General features: G+C 48.8%; 1 protein-coding gene and 1 long non-coding RNA gene across 14 annotated transcripts in view; one reads left to right on the top strand and one right to left on the bottom strand.

Moving 5' to 3' along the window:
- The window catches only part of FAM53A (family with sequence similarity 53 member A), a 165,522-nt gene extending 162,674 nt beyond the window's left edge, over positions 1–2,848 (bottom strand). For 12 of the 13 annotated variants that reach the window (XR_013635733.1, XR_012158755.1, XR_012158757.1 and 9 more), the window contains exon 1: positions 2,691–2,780. The gene's annotated coding sequence lies outside the window, so the exon portion shown is untranslated. Of the gene's footprint in view, positions 1–2,690 lie in introns of all 13 variants that reach the window. The other variant, XM_073342767.1, reaches the window with a different exon arrangement.
- Positions 2,849–3,163: 315 nt separating this feature from the next.
- LOC140910829 (uncharacterized) lies at positions 3,164–5,038 on the top strand. Its single transcript, XR_012158754.2, has 2 exons — positions 3,164–3,267; positions 3,695–5,038. It is a non-coding gene; the product is annotated as an uncharacterized LOC140910829 (long non-coding RNA).
- Positions 5,039–19,254: the final 14,216 nt, after the last annotated feature.

Genomic DNA, 19,254 nt, shown 5'->3' with positions numbered 1-19,254 from the left:
GAACCTGTGCCCAGCCCCGCAGCTCCCCCCCCTCCCCCAACACACACACACCGCCCAGGGACCTGTGCCCGGCCCCGCACCTTCCCCCCCCCAACACACAAACCCCGCCCAGGGACCTGTGCCCGGCCCCGCACCTTCCCCCCCCCCCCCCAACACACACACCGCCCAGGGACCTGTGCCTGGCCCCGCAGCTCACCCTCCCCACACACACCCCCCGGCCAGGGACCTGTGCCCGGGCCCGCAGCTCGCCCCTCCCCCCCCCACACACCGCCCAGGGACCTGTGCCCGGCCCCGCACCTTCCCCCCCCCCCCAACACACACACACAGCGCGCCCAGGGACCTGTGCCCGGCTCCGCAGCTCCCCCCCACACACACACACACACACAGCGCGCCCAGGGACCTGTGCCCGGCCCCGCAGCTCCCCCCCCCCAACACACACACAGCGCCCAGGGACCTGTGCCCGGCCCCGCAGCTCCCCCCCACACACACACACACACAGCGCGCCCAGGGACCTGTGCCCGGCCCCGCAGCTCCCCCCCCCCAACACACACACAGCGCCCAGGGACCTGTGCCCGGCCCCGCAGCTCCCCCCCCCCAACACACACACACACAGCGCCCAGGGACCTGTGCCCGGCCCCGCAGCTCCCCCCCCCCAACACACACACACACACACCGCACAGGGACCTGTGCCCGGCCCCGCACCTCCCCCCCCCCAACACACACACACACACCGCACAGGGACCTGTGCCCGGCCCGGCACCTCCCCCCCCCCCAACACACACAGCCCGCCCAGGGACCTGTGCCCGGCCCCGCAGCTCCCCCCCCCAACACACACACACACAGCGCCCAGGGACCTGTGCCCGGCCCCGCAGCTCCCCCCCCAACACACACACACACAGCGCCCAGGGACCTGTGCCCGGCCCCGCAGCTCCCCCACGCACACACACACAGCGCCCAGGGACCTGTGCCCGGCCCCGCAGCTCCCCCCCCCCAACACACACACACACACCGCACAGGGACCTGTGCCCGGCCCCGCACCTCCCCCCCCACAACACACACAGCCCGCCCAGGGACCTGTGCCCGGCCCCGCACCTCCCCCCCCCCCCAACACACACAGCCCGCCCAGGGACCTGTGCCTGGCCCCGCACCTCCCCCCCCCCAACACACACACCCACCCAGGGACCTGTGCCCAGCCCCGCAGCTCCCCCCCCCAACACACACACACCGCCCAGGGACCTGTGCCCGGCCCCGCACCCCCCCCCAACACACACACACACACACCGCCCAGGGACCTGTGCCCAGCCCCGCAGCTCCCCCCCCCAACACACACACAGCGCCCAGGGACCTGTGCCCGGCCCCGCACCTCCCCCCCCAACACACACACACACCGCCCAGGGACCTGTGCCCGGCCCCGCAGCCCCCCCCCCCACACCGCCCAGGGACCTGTGCCCGGCCCCGCACCTCCTCCCCCCCCAACACACACACCCACCCAGGGACCTGTGCCCAGCCCCGCAGCTCCCCCCCCCAACACACACACACCGCCCAGGGACCTGTGCCCGGCCCCGCACCCCCCCCCAACACACACACACACACACCGCCCAGGGACCTGTACCCAGCCCCGCAGCTCCCCCCCCCAACACACACACAGCGCCCAGGGACCTGTGCCCGGCCCCGCACCTCCCCCCCCAACACACACACACACCGCCCAGGGACCTGTGCCCGGCCCCGCAGCTCACCCCCCCCAACACACACACACCGCCCAGGGACCTGTGCCCGGCCCCGCAGCTCCCCCCCCAACACACACACACACACACCGCCCAGGGACCTGTGCCCGGCCCCGCAGCTCCCCCCCCAACACACACACACACACACCGCCCAGGGACCTGTGCCCGGCCCCGCAGCTCCCCCCCCAACACACACAGCCCGCCCAGGGACCTGTGCCCGGCCCCGCAGCTCCCCCCCCAACACACACACACACATCGCCCAGGGACCTGTGCCCGGCCCCGCAGCTCCCCCCCCCAACACACACACACCGCCCAGGGACCTGTGCCCGGCCCCGCAGCTCACCCCCCCCCCCAACACACACACACCGCCCAGGGACCTGTGCCCGGCCCCGCAGCTCACCCCCCCCCCCAACACACACACACCGCCCAGGGACCTGTGCCCGGCCCCGCAGCTCCCCCCCCAACACACACACACACACACACCGCCCAGGGACCTGTGCCCGGCCCCGCAGCTCACCCCCCCCCCAACACACACACACCGCCCAAGGACCTGTGCCCGGCCCCGCAGCTCCCCCCCCAACACACACACACACACACCGCCCAGGGACCTGTGCCCGGCCCCGCAGCTCCCCCCCCAACACACACACACCGCCCAGGGACCTGTGCCCGGCCCCGCAGCTCCCCCCCCAACACACACACACACACCGCCCAGGGACCTGTGCCCGGCCCCGCAGCTCCCCCCCCAACACACACACACCGCCCAGGGACCTGTGCCCGGCCCCGCAGCTCCCCCCCCAACACACACACACACACCGCCCAGGGACCTGTGCCCGGCCCCGCAGCTACCTGCGCCCAGTACCTCCCCCCACTACAGCTAGTACCTGAGACCCTCCCCACCCGGTATCTGTACTTGCCCCCCCTTGTCCTTAGCCCCATTCCCTCCCCGGCTAGTACCGCCGCCGATACCTGTCCCGCCGCTCTGCCTCCCGGGCTCACGCTCATTCCCCGTGCCCGGCCCCGCTGCCCCCACCAGGTACCTGCCCTCCAAGGCCAGCGCGGGCCGCCTCCCTCCGCATATGTGAACAACGCTCCTCAATGGCAATTGAACAAAACACAGCGAGCTCCGCCCCCTCCAGACACGCTCCTCCCATTGGCCGGCTCTGCAAGCCTCTGACCTCTCACCCATGCCGCCATAGGGCCACACTGCACACTCACCCCGCCCACAGGGGATGGACTAGCCACGGGAGCGCTTCCACTGCAGCGACGGCCAATTCAATGGGCCTTTCCGGACTACAACTCCCAGAAGGCATAGCGGCCGCCCCACGCCCTGTGTAGTACCCATGCGCATGCGCTCACGCAAGGCGGGGGCGGAGAAAGACATGTTAAGGAAGTAATGCGCATGCTCTAGCCGAGATCAATATCCCCGGATGAAACTGCAAAGGAACAGCCTCCCCCGAGCCTTTGCTCCTCTCGCATGTGTATTATAATTCATTCGTCTGAGACTAGAAGTGGACGCGTTACGTCGTTATGCGCATGCGCGGTGGTAATAAGGGGGGGGGGAGTGATGTGATCCTTGCTGGGAAGTGGGCATGCGCGCTTTAGGGAGCGTGGGGGTGAGGCCGGGTACCCGTCCTGTCACCGCCCTCCGCGGGGTTGGAGCGGCCACCGCCGTGCTTGCGCCCCAGGGGCCGGGAGGGGCCGAGCGACACCCACCCCAGAGCCTAGGGGCTCCGGCAGGCTGCGGAAGGGCGCTTAGGCACACGCAGCCCCACGGCCCGTGGCCCCGCAGAGGCCGGCGAGGCCCCCTCTAGATGGGGAAAGGGACCTTGGCCCTTTGCTGGCAGTGCCTTCACAGAGAGCAGCCTGCCGTCCCTTCTGAAGGGCAGCCCAGCCCCAGGAAGCCTTTACAGCTCCTCGGGGGTCAGAGCTCCCCTTTTTGAGTGATTAGCTAAGAACTGCTTCCATTACAGCTGGACCTCACCCACCTGCTCTTCAGGCAAAGTCACGTGCTTGAGAGGAGCTCTGCTACCTACAAAACCAGGACCATGCGTGTATAGCAGAAGGATTTCATCCTCCAGGGTCCATCTGTAGCAGTTGATGGAGCTGCCAGTGGTCTGTAACTTTACTTTTCACCTCAGAGATGTAGCAGAGGTTGACAGGAAAGACTGAAAAGTCTCCATTCTTTTCTTTAAGGATGCTCACACAGATGGATGAAGGACACTAGTCTCCATGAGAACCATTGTGGGAAATTGTGAGTCACTGTGACCTCAAGCAGCAGCAATATGCAGACTGAATGACATTGACATTCTCCCCTCATTACAAGATTTTTTTTTTAACTTTTAACATTCCTGATATATTCTCCATAACTGGAATTTCATTTGACTTCCTGCATAGATGTGCACACTTACTTTGTGCTGTACTCCACTGTTACAGTTGCACTGCTCTCTGGTTGTCTTATTCCCACAGTTTCCAGCCCTCTGGCTTCCAGGAAGACCTTAGGGAAGTCCATGGGAATTGTGAGAGAAGGCATCAAATGCTTCTGGAAAACTCCCATCATTCCACATCCCCATTTTCTAGTCTTTGTCCAACTGGAGGACAGGATGGACTGTTTCTTATTATACAAGAAAGGTTTCTATTGGAGTGTTTGAAAAGCAGTTCCAAAGCAGCTACAATAGGAAATGGAGGGTGTTTGTTTGCACAGCACTAAGACTGTGATCCCAATAGGGCAGAGACTGTCTCTTATGTGTCTGCATTTATACCTACCATTACCACAATAATGAACTATAACTACCATTAATAGAATCATAAATTAAAATCCTTTTAATAGATTTTTTGCTATTTACACCTTCCACTCTTCAGTGCTTGTAGATATTTATAGTAATATGTTACAACACTACCCTCCTCCCAATCTTGCCTACATATTGATTGTATCCAACTACATTGTAAATTTGTGATGCATCATGAGACTGCAGTGGCACAAGGGCCAAACCTAAGATTCAGATGCAGAATCAGAGCCCAAAATCATCACTGTATTTGTCCATAGGAAACCTGTTTCATACTGCTTTTTTTCATGCCTTTAATTCTAGCACTAGCATATGGCCAAATCAGAATTCATTTACCCCCTAACACTATTTCAGTATTTCCTTTGTCAGCTTTTGCTTTTCTTCTTTGCAAGCCCTATGACACCCAGTTTGTTGAATTTATCCTCTGTATTTTTAATGTCTCTTCATGTTGGCATTAAAGCCTTCCCAAACAATTGTGGCAGGGCACCCTTCCCATACCATTGCAGTATAATAAATTATCTTTGAAACAAATGACCTCTTTGTACACTACCTCTTCAGGCACTAGTTTACTTCCAAGATTTTCTGAAAAGATTACCTACAGTTCACAGGTCTCTCCTTCAGCTCCTAATGCTGGTCCTTGAAATACTTTTTAGTTGTATTCATTTTGCTTCTGGCCTTATCCATTCTAAACACATGAGAAATTGTATTCCATCTGTTTTCATGATCCTGTCCGTGACCTTGTTTGGCAGTAATAAAGCCATATCCTGCAAGCACTTTTGTACATAGAACTCCCTGTTGAAGACAACTGATCCCTGGGGCAGTTCACTACTAACCCTTTTCCACACTCGGAATTGGCCATTTAGTCATACATGTAATCAGTTTTTAACACTTTATAATTTTACCTTTCATGCCATAGTTACCAAGTTTCTTTAATAGATTCTTGTGAGGGACTTTGTGAAAAGGCTTTTGACAAAGTCTCTAATCAAATTATATCATTGGGGTTTCATTTACCTATTAGTTTAACTCTTTCAAAGCATCCTAACTAACTTGAGACACATTATGTATCCTTAGTGTTGCCACGCTGCTTTGTTCCTATCAGGTTACAGGGAACAAAGGTCTTTGCAGTAATGATTTTTTCAACTCTTTTTCCCCCAGGTACTGCAGTAAGGTTCACCGTCTATACCTCTTAGATCTTCTGTCTCCGTCCCTCCTGTAACTTTCACAAGTCCTTACCCTTATTTGCTCCCACTCCCTCCACTGACATCTTTCTGCAGCTGTCCCTGTCTCTTTCCCGTCACAGGTAGGAAAGGCTGCCAGTCTATTTTTCCATTACCTCTGATGGGCCCACTCGTCTCTATCTAGCACATGAGCAGGTGGGGATCTGAGCCACAAGCAAGTAATTGTACCAGGTGGCATACTCCTCCAGTCACCTAATGGCTTCCTATTCTGTTTGATGTGAGGCACCAACAAGTGGACAAGCTGTGTGGAAGCTGCCTAAGTAGCATAGACACCAACTTTTCCTTTTCCCCAGGGGTGCTCAACCCCCACTTCGCCCAAGGCCCTGCCCCCACTCCACCCCCTTCCCCAAGGCCCCATGCTTGCTCTACCTCTTCTTGCCCCCACTCCACCCCTCCCTGAGGCTCCCGCCCACCCGCTGCTCTCTGCATTTCACTTTGGCGGCAGCACCACCCCCTGTCAGCTGTTTGGCAGCAACACAGCCCCCTCCCCCCCAGCTGTTGGGCCACAGCAGCGGCACCCCCCACACACACACATCAGGTGAACAGCGGGTGTAGGGAACGGGTGCTCAGTACCCACTATTTTTTTCCCCATGGGTCCTCCAGACCTGGAGCACCCACGGAGTCAGTGCCTCTGCTAAGTAGCACTCCCAAGCTAGTCTCTAGTTTTTGGGATCCCTGCTAATGTGGAAGTGGGGAATTGAGAATCATATCCCGAGTCTGAAACAGGGCAAGTGGCAACTTAAAGAAATGGCATCAAGTGTTCAGCTATGGTCTCTCCCCAGCTTCTATACCACCAAGAGTAAAGGCCCAGCAAAGATCTGGATTATAGTTGAGATCTAAGAAAGTGTGGACTCAAAGTTCCTCTGCAACAAGGTTCAATAGTAATCCTCTAACACTATACAGAGCTACTGTATGAGATGACTATTCTAAAATTCTATTTTCTGGATTTTATTGCATCCCACCATATACTCCAAGTACCAGATTAAGTGAGAGTGTATTTTGTTTATACAGATAGATACCAGCTTAATAAACATCAGCTGGGATGATGTAGGTATACTTCATCCTGCCTCAGTGCAGGGGGCTGGACTAGATGAATTCTTGAAGTCCCTTCCAGCCCTACATTTTGAATATTCTAATAATATATATTAAAAATATCAGTCTATACATTTTGGGCTCAATCATCCCTTGACCTGTATGCCCATGCAGGAGCATTAGATGGAATTTAAAATTCCCATAATATCCCTGTGCAAGCCCCCTGGTTCTTGGGTCCAGTTGTACAGTGGTATGCAGGTGCTTCTCCCTCCTTTGAAAGAGGGGAGTGAGAGCCTGGGCTTTGCCTCCTGCCGACTGGTGTGCTGGAGGAGAGCTGAGTTAGGGTTAGAATGTGAGAGCAATTTGCTGCCAGTATAGGCCAGCAGAAAATTACCACCACACTAACCCTCCTTCCCCACCCTGAGCAAGGAGGGAAGCACCCAGGACATTGTGCCAATCTAACCCATAGATTTTTACATATCCTCTGGGTTCATGATGGATTCTAATCTTTAAAAAAAACGAACAAGCAGTAGCGCTGGAACAGTTTTTCGAGTGGGGTACTGAGCTGTGCCCCCCCGTGCCCATGCCCCTCACTGCCCCCTAGAGCTGGTGCCAGGAGCAGGGCCATGGCTTCAGGGTGGAGCAGGTGCAGACGGGTAAGGGGGCTGAGGCTGGGGCCACAGCTGGGCGCGGGGGTGGAGCCCCAGGCACGGGGCTGGCAGCTGGGACCCTGGGGCCAAAAGCAGAACCCCAGACACAGGGCCAGCAGCCAGGACCCTGCATGTGGACCAGAAGCTGAAGCCCTGGGCCTGGGGCAGGCAGCGTGCAAAGCCAGGGGGGTGCTATCACACACCTACTTCCCGCAAACGAGAGAAGCAGTAAAGTGAGTGAGATGCCATATTTATCCACAGTGCAGAGTTGTTAAATTTCAGATATGCATTTTGCATTAACTAAAAAATATTTTGCACTGTATAATGATGCAGTAATCACATTTTAAAGTGTTTAGTCATTAACTTTACTAATCCAAAAGCAGCTGGGCATATGCATAACTGCTCTACACTGTTTCTTCTGTATCTTAAGATCTGAGAAATTAATACAGGTAAGCAGTCTAGAATTTTGCTAGCAAATTTCAGTTAAGTTACATAACATAATATTCCTCTTCCTGCCAGAGGCATTATTAGCCATTCATCTGTTCCCCTATAAAATATTTATGATACAAGTGGGGCCTCTGTTTTCAGAGACCGGTGAAATTTATGAAGCCCTGTCAGAAAGATTCCAGATCCAATAAAACCCTAGCTAATCCTCTTGTATCAGGGACAGTTTGCAACCCCCCTTAGCAGGCAAGCAATCAACCTGGATGCCATCTCCTAGCCCATGGAGTCCAGGGCCAGATTTAGGGGCAGGCGACCTTGGCGATTGCCTGGGGTGCCAGGTTTGGGGGGTGCCAGGCTCAGGATGCTCTTTTTGTTGTTAGCAACAAAAGGGAAAATAAAATGTTTGAGGTAAAAATCTTTCAGGTACTGATGTTAGTACATTTCAGTTATCCTTAAAATTAAAAGGTCTGTAAGCTTAGATGAAACAGTTTTTTTATTTGCTTATATATAGCATGAATAAATACAGATTTACAGATCCTAGTGTGCAAATGTATCATCTTATATGACAGGGGTAAAACATGCATGCAAATCATGCATCTAAGTTGTGAAATGGGCTACAAATGCAATAAAAAAATTAAGTATTCAAAAGTTTAATAAATGAGGGGTGAGATGAAAACGCTGTTTGTGTGGGGCACCATTTGGTTTAGGGCCAGATCTGATGGAGTCTTCTTGGTGATGGGTGAAGAAAGAAACCAAACTGGCTCTGTAGTCCTACTTAGAGCAGGATCTGCAATATCCCTCATATTCTAGTGGGATATGGGAGGTAGAGGGGGGAATTTTTAGCGTGGCCTAATTTATCAAACTGGCTTTTCACACTTCCCCACCCAAGTCTATTTGTTTGGCAATCCTACAGCTAAATGTCTGGATTCTGATGGTATAGGGAAGTCCTGACCCAACTGTGTTTGCCTTTTGGTGGGTTAATGCTAGTTTAGCTCTGACTGTTCTAACTGACTAAGGTTTGCTTGTTTGTAAACTGCTTTCCCTTACTGACTGTTCTTTGGGGGAGTTGTCGTGAGTAAGATGAAGCAATAAGAATGCTAAATAAAAGAATCTGAAACTGAGAAACATGGCAGTTTGCAAAGGTCATCTAAATATAAAGAAGAAACAAAGATAATGTCAGGTGCACATGCCTTGTGTGTTCAGGCAGAATTTGGCTAGAATAATTTTGATCCAAGAGGATCTGGAAGGAGGTAGAAAGATTAATTTGTTGCAAGCAACTCAGTTTTTGGAAACTCCTTTGGCAATTTCTGAGAGGGGGGGAAGAATGTGTGACATGAGGCATAGGTAAATAAACTTAGGTACAACTACCCAGAGAATGCTTTCCCAAAACATCACTGACATTTTTCACTACTATCCAAGACTGAATTATGTCAAACCTCCAACAGCCATTTCTCCTCTTGATTATTTTTATTAGCTAAAATATTTTTTTAAAATATTTAAATTTTTAAAAAATGAAACAGTATTTTCCAAGATTCTGGTCTCTTGTTCTATAACTTGGTTCCCATAAATCTATTGAGCACAAAAGAAATGGACTAAATTATATTAGCATTCCTATGCAGCATCATTTTGGATGGGTGGGGTACTGTCATAGGATGGGAATTGTCTTGACTCACACAACTATGCCTTTTCTTTTGTTCTGTCTGGGAATCTGAGAACTGTAGTGAGCATGGTGTGCTGTGGCAAGGAGCTTTACATCAGGCCTCAGTAACTTATACCTGTTCCCAGGAACCAAAGTCCCTTCAAACTTTTCAAACTTGAAACTTTACTGGAAATAAAGACATTTTATTAACAAACATTGTAGGCCAGTAATCTGTTTATTTCACTTTATCTGATGCAAAATATTCACAGCATTACTATCATCTGATAAAGGAAGAAACCATTATATTTTATGATGATATTCAAAATGATGATTACAGGCCAAGTTCACACAATCCTCAACTCAGTTGTCTAATTGTGGGTATAATAATGCATGCCCAAAATACTAGGCATACAGTCCTTCACCTAGTTTTGCATGCAAAACCTCTTTTCTATGCTCACACTGCATCTTCTCCCTTCATACCTTATCCCTGAGTAATCTCATCCACAAACACACATTCCGCTACCATCTCTATGCTGAGGACTCACAGATCTCTCTCTGTCTCCAGACCTGTCTCCTTCTGTCCAAACTAGCAGCTCAGCCTGTTTCTCTGACATCTCCTTTTGGATGTCTAGCTGTCAGAACTCAAGCTTTCCCCGCTACCTCCTTTCTCAATCACCGTGGAGAACATCGCCATCCTGTCTGTCACTCAGGTCTATAATCGGGAAGTCATCTTCAACTCCCTTTCAGGCTATGTATAAATCCTGCCAATTCTTTCTGCGTAATATCTTCTAGATCAGACCTTTCCTATAAATCCATACAGCTAAAATCCTCATCCAGATGCTCATCAACTCAGCTACTGCAACAGCCTTCTCTCTGACAAATTCCATCTTGCCCTGCTCAGATCCTTTCAGAATGCTGCTACAAAGATCATTTTCCTGGCCTGCTGCTTTGACCTGTCCTTTTTTTGCATCCTTTTACTGGCTCCCTCCTCTCAGTCACAACAAATGTAAGTTACTTGTCTTTGTTTTCAAGGGCCTTCACAGCCAATCCCACACTAACTTTTATCTTTCATTCTCTGCCTAGACATTAACTCCCCTCTCTACTAGACCAGTGATGTCAGTCCCATCACCCACTAGTTAAATTTTCAAACAAGCTTTGTGCTTTCCTGTACATTGTCCTTCATGTTTGGGAGAAGTTTCCTGTAAACATCTGCAAAGCCTCTCATTATCCCCCTTCAGAACTTCCTCAGAACTCTTTCACCATGATGACAATGGTTAAACCACTGGTCCAGTGATACCAGTGCCTATCATACTGACCAGTAGTGTTTCATTGTTTTCTTGTGCTCCCCATGTAGGTCTGTATCCATCGGTTTCTTGTCTTACACTTAGTTTGTTCTTTGCTCACCTTTTTGTTGTGTGTATGTATGCACCCAGCCCATGAGTAAGAATCCTAGGTATTACAATAATAATCTGTGCATGCAAAAAAGTATAATTACATGTCTAAGTATTTGGCTTACTGCAAATATGCCAATCAGAGGTTACATGCAAAAAAACTGGGTGCAGAAAAATATTGCACATGCAAAATTGCACATGTAACCCACACCCCTCCTGGGTGTGGTGTTCTGTCCCATCTAGTGGCACCAAGACCACTTAGAGAGATTAACAAGTTTGATCTATAGCCTTAGCTAAGAACTATATAGGGTTTAGTTCACGTGGTAGAAGCTCATGCACTAAGCTCCAGAAATCCCAGGTTTGATCCTGTCTGGGGTTGGTTGGTGTTACATGCACACAATTTTAGAGGCCACTACAAAAATAAATAGTGCTTGGATGTTTAAAGTGAATCATCATAGATGTTCTTTGTCTGAGGAGTGAGTAGCAATTTCAGAGTGTATATTTTCTGCTCCAGTTAATTTTGAACTTTTAAACAAAAATGTTGATTTATAGCAAGAGAAAAAAAGTATTTCAACACCAAATTGAGAATGTGGCAGTCTGATGTTTGCTGTATAAGTAGAGTATTTTTTAGTCCTATATGTATGTATGCAGAATATATTAAGAATTAAAAAGCAAATCTCAAAACAGCATAAAGCTCTGCCTTGGGGTTCCCCCCCCTCGTTACTAGTCTTGTACAAATTAAAAGCACATTAGCCTTTCTGAAAATAAATCAGACTGCAGTTCAGCCTTTTCTCTTTGGAGCCTTAGTTTGCAGATAGCCATGGCATTCCACTGGCTAAGCCACTTGAGTGAATTTCCTGATTTTGCTTGGTTGCTTAATTTCCTGTTGGGCTCACATTTTGCCTAATTCAAGACAAAAAGACCCCTCTTAATGGGATGAATGATTGAAACTGCAGAGCTGGACATAGTAATTTGATTTCAGTTCAGACTTCAGTATGTGCCTCTCTGAATAGAGCTAGAGTTTCAGAGAAGTACATATAAGTGACTCCAAACATTGCCTTAATTCAGCATTTTCCCCTTATTAAACTACAATCCTGTTTATCCAGATATCTGCAATTTGAACACATTTTCACTTTTTTAGAATGAGATTTTAATTTGTGCCAAAGACCAGTGTCTTCCATTCCATAGACATCAGCCATAAGTCTTTAAAAACTGGTTGTCATGGATCAGGCGCAGTCACTCCTGCACACCCCCAGGCTCAGGGCTGCACAGCCTAGTGGCCAGAGTCAATCACTGTCAGAATGGGCCACCACCTCAGGGTGGGCAGCAGGCAGGATGGGGAACCCAGGCCCTCCCTCTCTACAGGGTCCCAACCAAGGGCCCTGACAGTGGCAGTATCCAGCCAAAACACACCAAATTAGCCTCTAATTGTCCAACCAACTCCCCACAGAGACTCCCTGGGTTACTTCCTACCTACTTCTCAGCATCTCATGGCTTCCAACTTCCCCCAGTTCCTTCTCCCTCAGACACATCCAGAGCCTGAGGGTTGCTGTCAGCTGGCTGGCCTCAACTTGACATGCCCACAGCCCTTCAGCAGGGACCAGGAGCACACCTCCTTCCCCTACAACAGTTAACCCAGACCAAGCCAGGCTGCTCCCTCTTATATTGGTGTTGCACTTCAAGCATGCCCAGTAGGACCAGGGGGGCGTGGCTTCCTAAGCCCACAGTGAGGAGTTAACCCTCGCAGTCCCAGTGCAGGGCATGCATGCCCCGTCACACTGGCAAATAAGAAAATAAGGAACTGGAAGTTTTTAGTGAGTAATATATTTGGAATATTAACACATACTGCTAGAATGCCTTTGGACTAAAGCAGCATTATTTGCATCATTATTGCAGTCCTTAGCCTCTCATTCAACTGTTGAACACATGGAAGTATGACTATGATAAAGTAGTACTTTGTCTAAAACAAATATAGAGGGAAGAGTTATGGGCATATACAATTCACATAACATCTATTCTGATTGTTCTACTTCTCTTAGGTTTCTGTATTGCGCCTATCACCATGATATTTATGTGCTGCACAAATGTATTAAACTATAAAAGCCTGGAACAAAACTGTGTTTTTCTCTGTGTTCCTCCCCAGCAGAAGAGCATGACTTTGTCTGCATCGGGCTTTTTGCAGATCAGTTCAGGGAAGACTACCAAAAAAGATGTATTTTACACCTTGATCTGAATTCCATCAACATGGGGCTCGGTCTGATCTTTTCTGGCAAGCAGTTCCACAGCTGGAGGCCTGCTGCTGAGAATGCTCTGTTCCCAGAGCCCAAGTGTTAGAACCTGGATCTATCCAGCTACATCATCTTTATGGAGCACAGTTGTTCGGGGGGATCATGGAGGCTAAGGTGGTCTTTTAGGTCCAGTACTTTGAACTCTGCATTGATGCTGTATATGGAGGCCAGGGTTAAGGCCACTCTGAAAACTAAGCATACTCAGACTGAGCTTAATGCTTGTGCAAGTTAACGAAAATGCTGTGTCTTCTTCCTGACAAAGCTGAACATGCTTATTAAGCATTATGCTTGTGTCATGCCTTTTCTTTGTCTGTCTCCGAGCTCTTGTAAGCTCCTTGGAGCAGGTACTGTCTTTACAGGTGTGTCCCAGTCATGGTTGAGAATATTGTTAGTGCTTAAATAAAGTTAGTTTTTAAAGGAACTAAGATCAAGGACTAAGTCCTTGGAGTCAATGAAAGAAGGCTCAGACCCAAGTATATCACTTGGGAAGTGAATAGAAGGCTCTCTATTTGGGAGGACTATATTCTACCCTTGAAGAAGGATGGACTCTACCAAATAAGTCGTTTCCATCTCAAACTACTGTAACCCACACACTTCACTCCTCTAGTGGCACTGAGACCACTTAGAGATTAATGCGTCTCCTCTACAGCCTTAGCTAAGGCCCAGTTATCTTTTAGCTCATGCAGCAGAGGCTCATGCACTAAGCTCCAGAGGCCCCAGGTTTGATCCTGCCCACTGACAACCAGAGTCTGCAGGGTTGCACTACTATAGGACAGACCCTGTGAACTTTATGTTGACAAACGTAACATTTAAAATTACCTATATAGGACCAAATGAATATCTGGTGTAACTCCATGTGGCCTATATTGTTTTTGAACTCATATGCCCTTCTCAGGCCATGTCTACACTAGCAAGCTTACAGTGGCACAGCTGTACTGATGCAGCTGTACTGATGTAAGATCGCTCGCGTAGCCATGCTATGCCGACGGGAGAAAGGTCTCCCGTCGACATAATAAAACCACCTAAATGAGCGGTAGTAGCTATGTTGGTGGGAGAAGCTCTCCCACCGACATAGCGCTGTATACACTACCATTTTTTTCTGGTGAAACTTATGTTGTTCAGGGGTGTGTGTTTTTCACACCCCTGAGCGACATAAGTTTTGCTGACATAAATGGTAATGTAGACATGGCTAAGTCTTGAAAAGTCTGCTTCCCACAACAAGGGCTGTCACATTGATTTTAGTACTCTGCTAGGCAGCCCTACAGTAATAATCCCAAGGCACTGGCTTCCTTCATGAGCAAGGACACTCATGTGTATGTGAATGTTATACTATCCTGTCTGGTCTTGTAAGCAGGAAGAGGGCAGAGCAGTATAGAGAACAGGATTCTCATTTAGTTCAAAACCCCAGCTTACTCAGAAAAGTGAAGCACGCAGAGGGAGTATCAATCAGGCACAAAAGCCCCATAAAACTATAATGAACTGGGTTACATCTGAATTTTGGCCTTGAATTTCACTCTGTACAACTGTATATTTTTAAAGGTATTTATTGTAAATAGGACAAATAATATGTAACTAATTTGGGCCATTTATATAGACATTTTAAACTAGTTAATAGCAGATCTTCATTCGCAGCTGGCTTAAATTAAACCTTTTGCATTCAACATAACTGTAGGGGGATTACAGAAGATGTGGACACTGTTAACGCCAAACATTGCACATACACAGAATGAGACCTGCAAATGATAGTTACTTTGTGATCCCACATTGAGCACTACAGAGGCAGCAATGGATCAAACTCTTTCCCCTTATCACTTTGTGTAGATTTGCTTCTTTGTGTTTTGTTTTAATGATAAGGGAACTTGGATCCTCTGAAAGGCCTTAGATTTCTTCTGTATGCATTTGTCAGGGCCAGCGAGAAGCTGAACTGCTGTGCCAGTGGTCCCCTGCTTGTCTACACCACCACTTATGTTGGTATGACTTATGTCACTCAGGGACGTGAATAAGCCACCCCCAAGCGATGTAAGTGACACCAACCTAAGCATCGGTGTGGACAGGGCTATGCTGGCTAGAGAGCTTGTCCTGCTGACATAGCTACTGCCTCTCGCGGAGGTGGATTTATTATATCAATGGTAGAGCTCACTCCCGTCGGCATAGAACGTCTTCACCATATGCGCTATAGTGACGCAGCTGCCTCAGTGCAGCTGCGTCATTGTAGCGCTTCTCGTGTAGACTAACCCTAAAACGACAGAGGTTCAGACAGCTGTTGAGAGGTTTACTCAGGACAAGAGCTGTGACCACTGTTGCTTTCCACCAGTATTCTGAGGGAGTGCTCGACCCCTGCTCGGCCTCCACTGCACCTCTTCCCCACGGCCCTAACCCCATCCCACCTCTTCCCACCCCATTGCATCCCCTTCCCTGAGCGCACCCCACTCACTCCCCTCCCCATCCCAGCGCCTCCTGCCCGCCACTGAATAGCTGATCTGTGGGAGGTGCTGGGAGGGAGGGGAAGGAGTTGATTGGTGGGGCCCGCTAGCAGGCAGGAGGCGTTGGGTCGGAGGGGGAGGAGCTGACTGGCGGAGCCCACCAGTGGTGCACCCACGGAGCTGGCAACCTGTGCTTTGCAGATTAGCAGTAGTGTTCTGACTGATCTGGTCTCTGGTTACAGCTAACAGCACATTCTCAACCCGCCTTGTGAGCTTCTACTGACTGGCCCGAGGAAAGTGGAATATCATTTTTCCATCCCCTTATTGTCATCATGATAAAGGGTGGCCAAGTCGTTTTTGTGCCTGAGCTGGTAAGTTTTCAAGGCTGCTCTCACACCCAGTGTCAGGTAGTTAAAACAATGTGGGCAACAAACAACTTAATCCACTGTTCTCATCCGCTCCAACGTCCATAGGGACTTGTCCTAATAAAACCATGCATTGAGTATCTGATTATACACATGTGGGGGCTGTGCTCATCGCCAGCCTGCAGCGACTGTCACAAATAATTAAGGGAAGGCTCAGAAACCACCCACATCTGTCCCAATTTTTTTTTGTTTGGTATGCAAGCAAAAGGTCAGCTGTTGTGCAATGCTTTAAGCCCAGATGTCCCACTCAGAAGATCACGCTGTAATGCTCCATGGTTGCACAGAGACCATGGTAGTCACCTAATCATGTGGCACAGGGAACAGAACTCGACTGTCTGCTGTAGTAAACACAGGCCCCAGCTGGATGGGCAGCTTCAGTAGTTAATCTTGTAGAGGGAACATGAAAAGACAGGTGAGCAGATCTGTCATTTCATGTAGTAGGGAGCAGTGGTTCCCAGCCACCCCGCCCAGGACAGTATACTATGGGCCAAAATGTTTAAATATGGCTACCTAAAATTAGGCACGTACCTCCCTATTTATGCCCCTAAATTGAAGTGGTCTGGTCTTCAAAGGTGCTGAGCTCCCACAATGCCAAATATGAGACGTGGGTGCTGAGCACCTTTGAAAATCAGAACCTTTGTGTTTAGGTGCCTAGAGCCTTGCTCCTGTCATTGGACCCACATGAATGGACTTCTTGCCTTCACATGCAGCCCCATTAACCACTGGTCTTCCTGGGTGGATCTGATTACAGATCAGAGCCTACATATGGCCATGGACATTAACTCCAGGTGCTCCCCAAGTTTGGAAATGTTGGTCATAGTTCTCTGCCAGGTTCATTTGCACGAAGGTGCAGTACTTTGGCATTGGCATTTGACTGCTGGATTGCTTATCTGGCACTGACGTGTGGAAAGTTTGAAGAATGCTATAATCCACGGCCTCTTTTTTCAGGAGCTAGCCAGAAGGCCTTTAGTTTCTTCTAGCCTTCCATTTTTTAGGCACCGTGCGATACCATTACCACCAGGGCGTTTCATGGGAAAGTTTGCTTTTTATTGGTTACATGTTGCAACCTGCACATGTTTGTCTGCATCTAGAACAACCATCCTTTCAAAACGACAGATGTGAAAAGTAGCATGCTGTGAAAACATGCAGCTCTAGAAGTTATAATGAAAATCTCTCAGGAGCCAGTCAAACAAACTTAGGGCCAAATGTCCGCACCCCCCACCACTTGGCTTGCCAAGCCCCCTCCCTACCTTAATTCAAACCCCTGCCAATGACTCACCTTTTCCACCTCCATCCTTGTGGGCATTGTGGTAACATTTTAAAAGCCAAAACACCCGTTTTTTCTCTCCTGGTGGTTCCTGAGCATCTATGATTTGTCTTTTAAGACTGTAAGCTCTTGGGGCAGGAACTCGTTTCGTGTTTTGTACAGGGCCAAGCATGTTTTGTACAGGGCCAAGTGCATAGTGATAAAATAGAATCATAACTCCTGGTCCCACTGGAGCCAGTACTGAACTCCTGTGAGTTTCAGTAAGGCCAACATTTGGTCCTTAGCAAATAATAACAATGGCACTAATTACTGGCTCATTGTGGGCATTCCTTTGATTTGAATCTGCTGGTTTCATTGTCATTCCTGTATCCTCAGGTCTTCCACTCAAAGGGAAAAGGAGCTAAGGTTTTAAGAGAAAGTTTTGAAACTCTCTGTTTATTCTGTGATGGCACCCGCTGACTAACAGATATTAAAAGTTAATATATCCAAAGGATGTTCACAGGGCAGTACAGTCAGCTTTACTGATATTTATATTAGTATAATTATTAAACATATTTCACTCGGATTCTAATTTAGAGTCTCCGGGTTTGTCACATAAATTAGATATGTCCGAAGTGAGCACTGCGTGACTATACGAGGTGTAGCATGCATTAATTCCGTGAATATAGTGTCATGACTATAAAATGAAAATATGATGAGGAAGTTCATAGAAACGTAGGGCTGAAAGGGACCTCAAGAGTCAAGTTCTGCTCCCTGCAGTGAGACAGGATCAAGTAAGCCTAGACCATCCCTGACAGATATTTGTTCAACCTGTTCTGAAAACGGGGATTTACATAACCTCCCTTGGGAGTCTATTCCAGAGTTTAGCTACTCTTAAAGTTAGAAAGTTTTTCCTAATATCTAACCTAAATCTCCGTATGTGCAGATTAAGCCCATTACTTCTTGTCCTGCCTGCAGTGGACATGGAGAACAATTGATCACCATCCTCTTTATAACAACCTTTAACATATTTGAAGACTGTTATCAGGGCCCTCCTCAGATTTCCTTTCTCACAACTAAACATGTCCAGTTTAGGTCACATTTTCTAAACCTTTTATCATTTTTCTTGCTTTCCTCTAGACTCTCTCCAATTTATCCACATCTTTCCTAAAGTGTGGCACCCAGAACTGGACACAGTACTCTAGCTGGAGGCTTCCCCGGTGCCGAGTGGGAAAATTACCTCCTGTGTCTTACATACGACATTCATGTTAATACAGCCCAGCATATTAGCCTTTTGCGCAACTGCATCACATGGTTGACTCATGTTCCATTTGTGATCCACTATAATCTCCAGGGCCTTTTCAGCAGTATTGCCATCTAGCTAGATATTCCCCATTTCGCAGTTGTGCATTTGACTTTCCCTTCTTAATGAAGCACTTTGCCTTGTTTTTATTGAATTTAATTTAGCTGATTTCAAACCAATTCTCTAATTTGTCTAGGTCATTTTGAATTCTAATCTGTCTTTTGAAGTGATTGCCACCCCTCTCAGTTTGGTGTCCTCCTCAAATTTTATACGCATAAAGTTATTTAAAAGGTCTTGGCGTTTAAAATATTAAAATGTATAGTCTGCAAAGTGTTGTGTCCCCTTGAACAAAGTGTAGGCTGTTGATCCAGATTTTAAATGTTCATATACAAGTACTATGCTGCCCATTAATTTAGAAGAAAATCTTAAGAAATGGCTTAACTTGCACACTGAAGCCCTGATTTTGTGCCCATTGACTTCAAAGGTGAAGTATCAGGCCCTGAATTAGAGGGCGCATATAGTAAGATTAAGCCCAGACCAGAACACTGGCTCCAAATCTTTCACCTCACAAAGTCTGGGAAAGTTTAGACCTAGATCTGGTCAGGAACATTGTGCCTCTGACCTGATCCTGTAATGTGGCATATATGGTACATGAGATAAATTGCCCT

Source organism: Lepidochelys kempii, chromosome 4, assembly GCF_965140285.1.
Source record: "Lepidochelys kempii isolate rLepKem1 chromosome 4, rLepKem1.hap1, whole genome shotgun sequence".
Taxonomy (NCBI): Eukaryota; Metazoa; Chordata; order Testudines; family Cheloniidae; genus Lepidochelys; species Lepidochelys kempii.
Note: the sequence above shows the minus strand (reverse complement) of the source record. Positions and strands in the feature narration are given on the sequence as shown.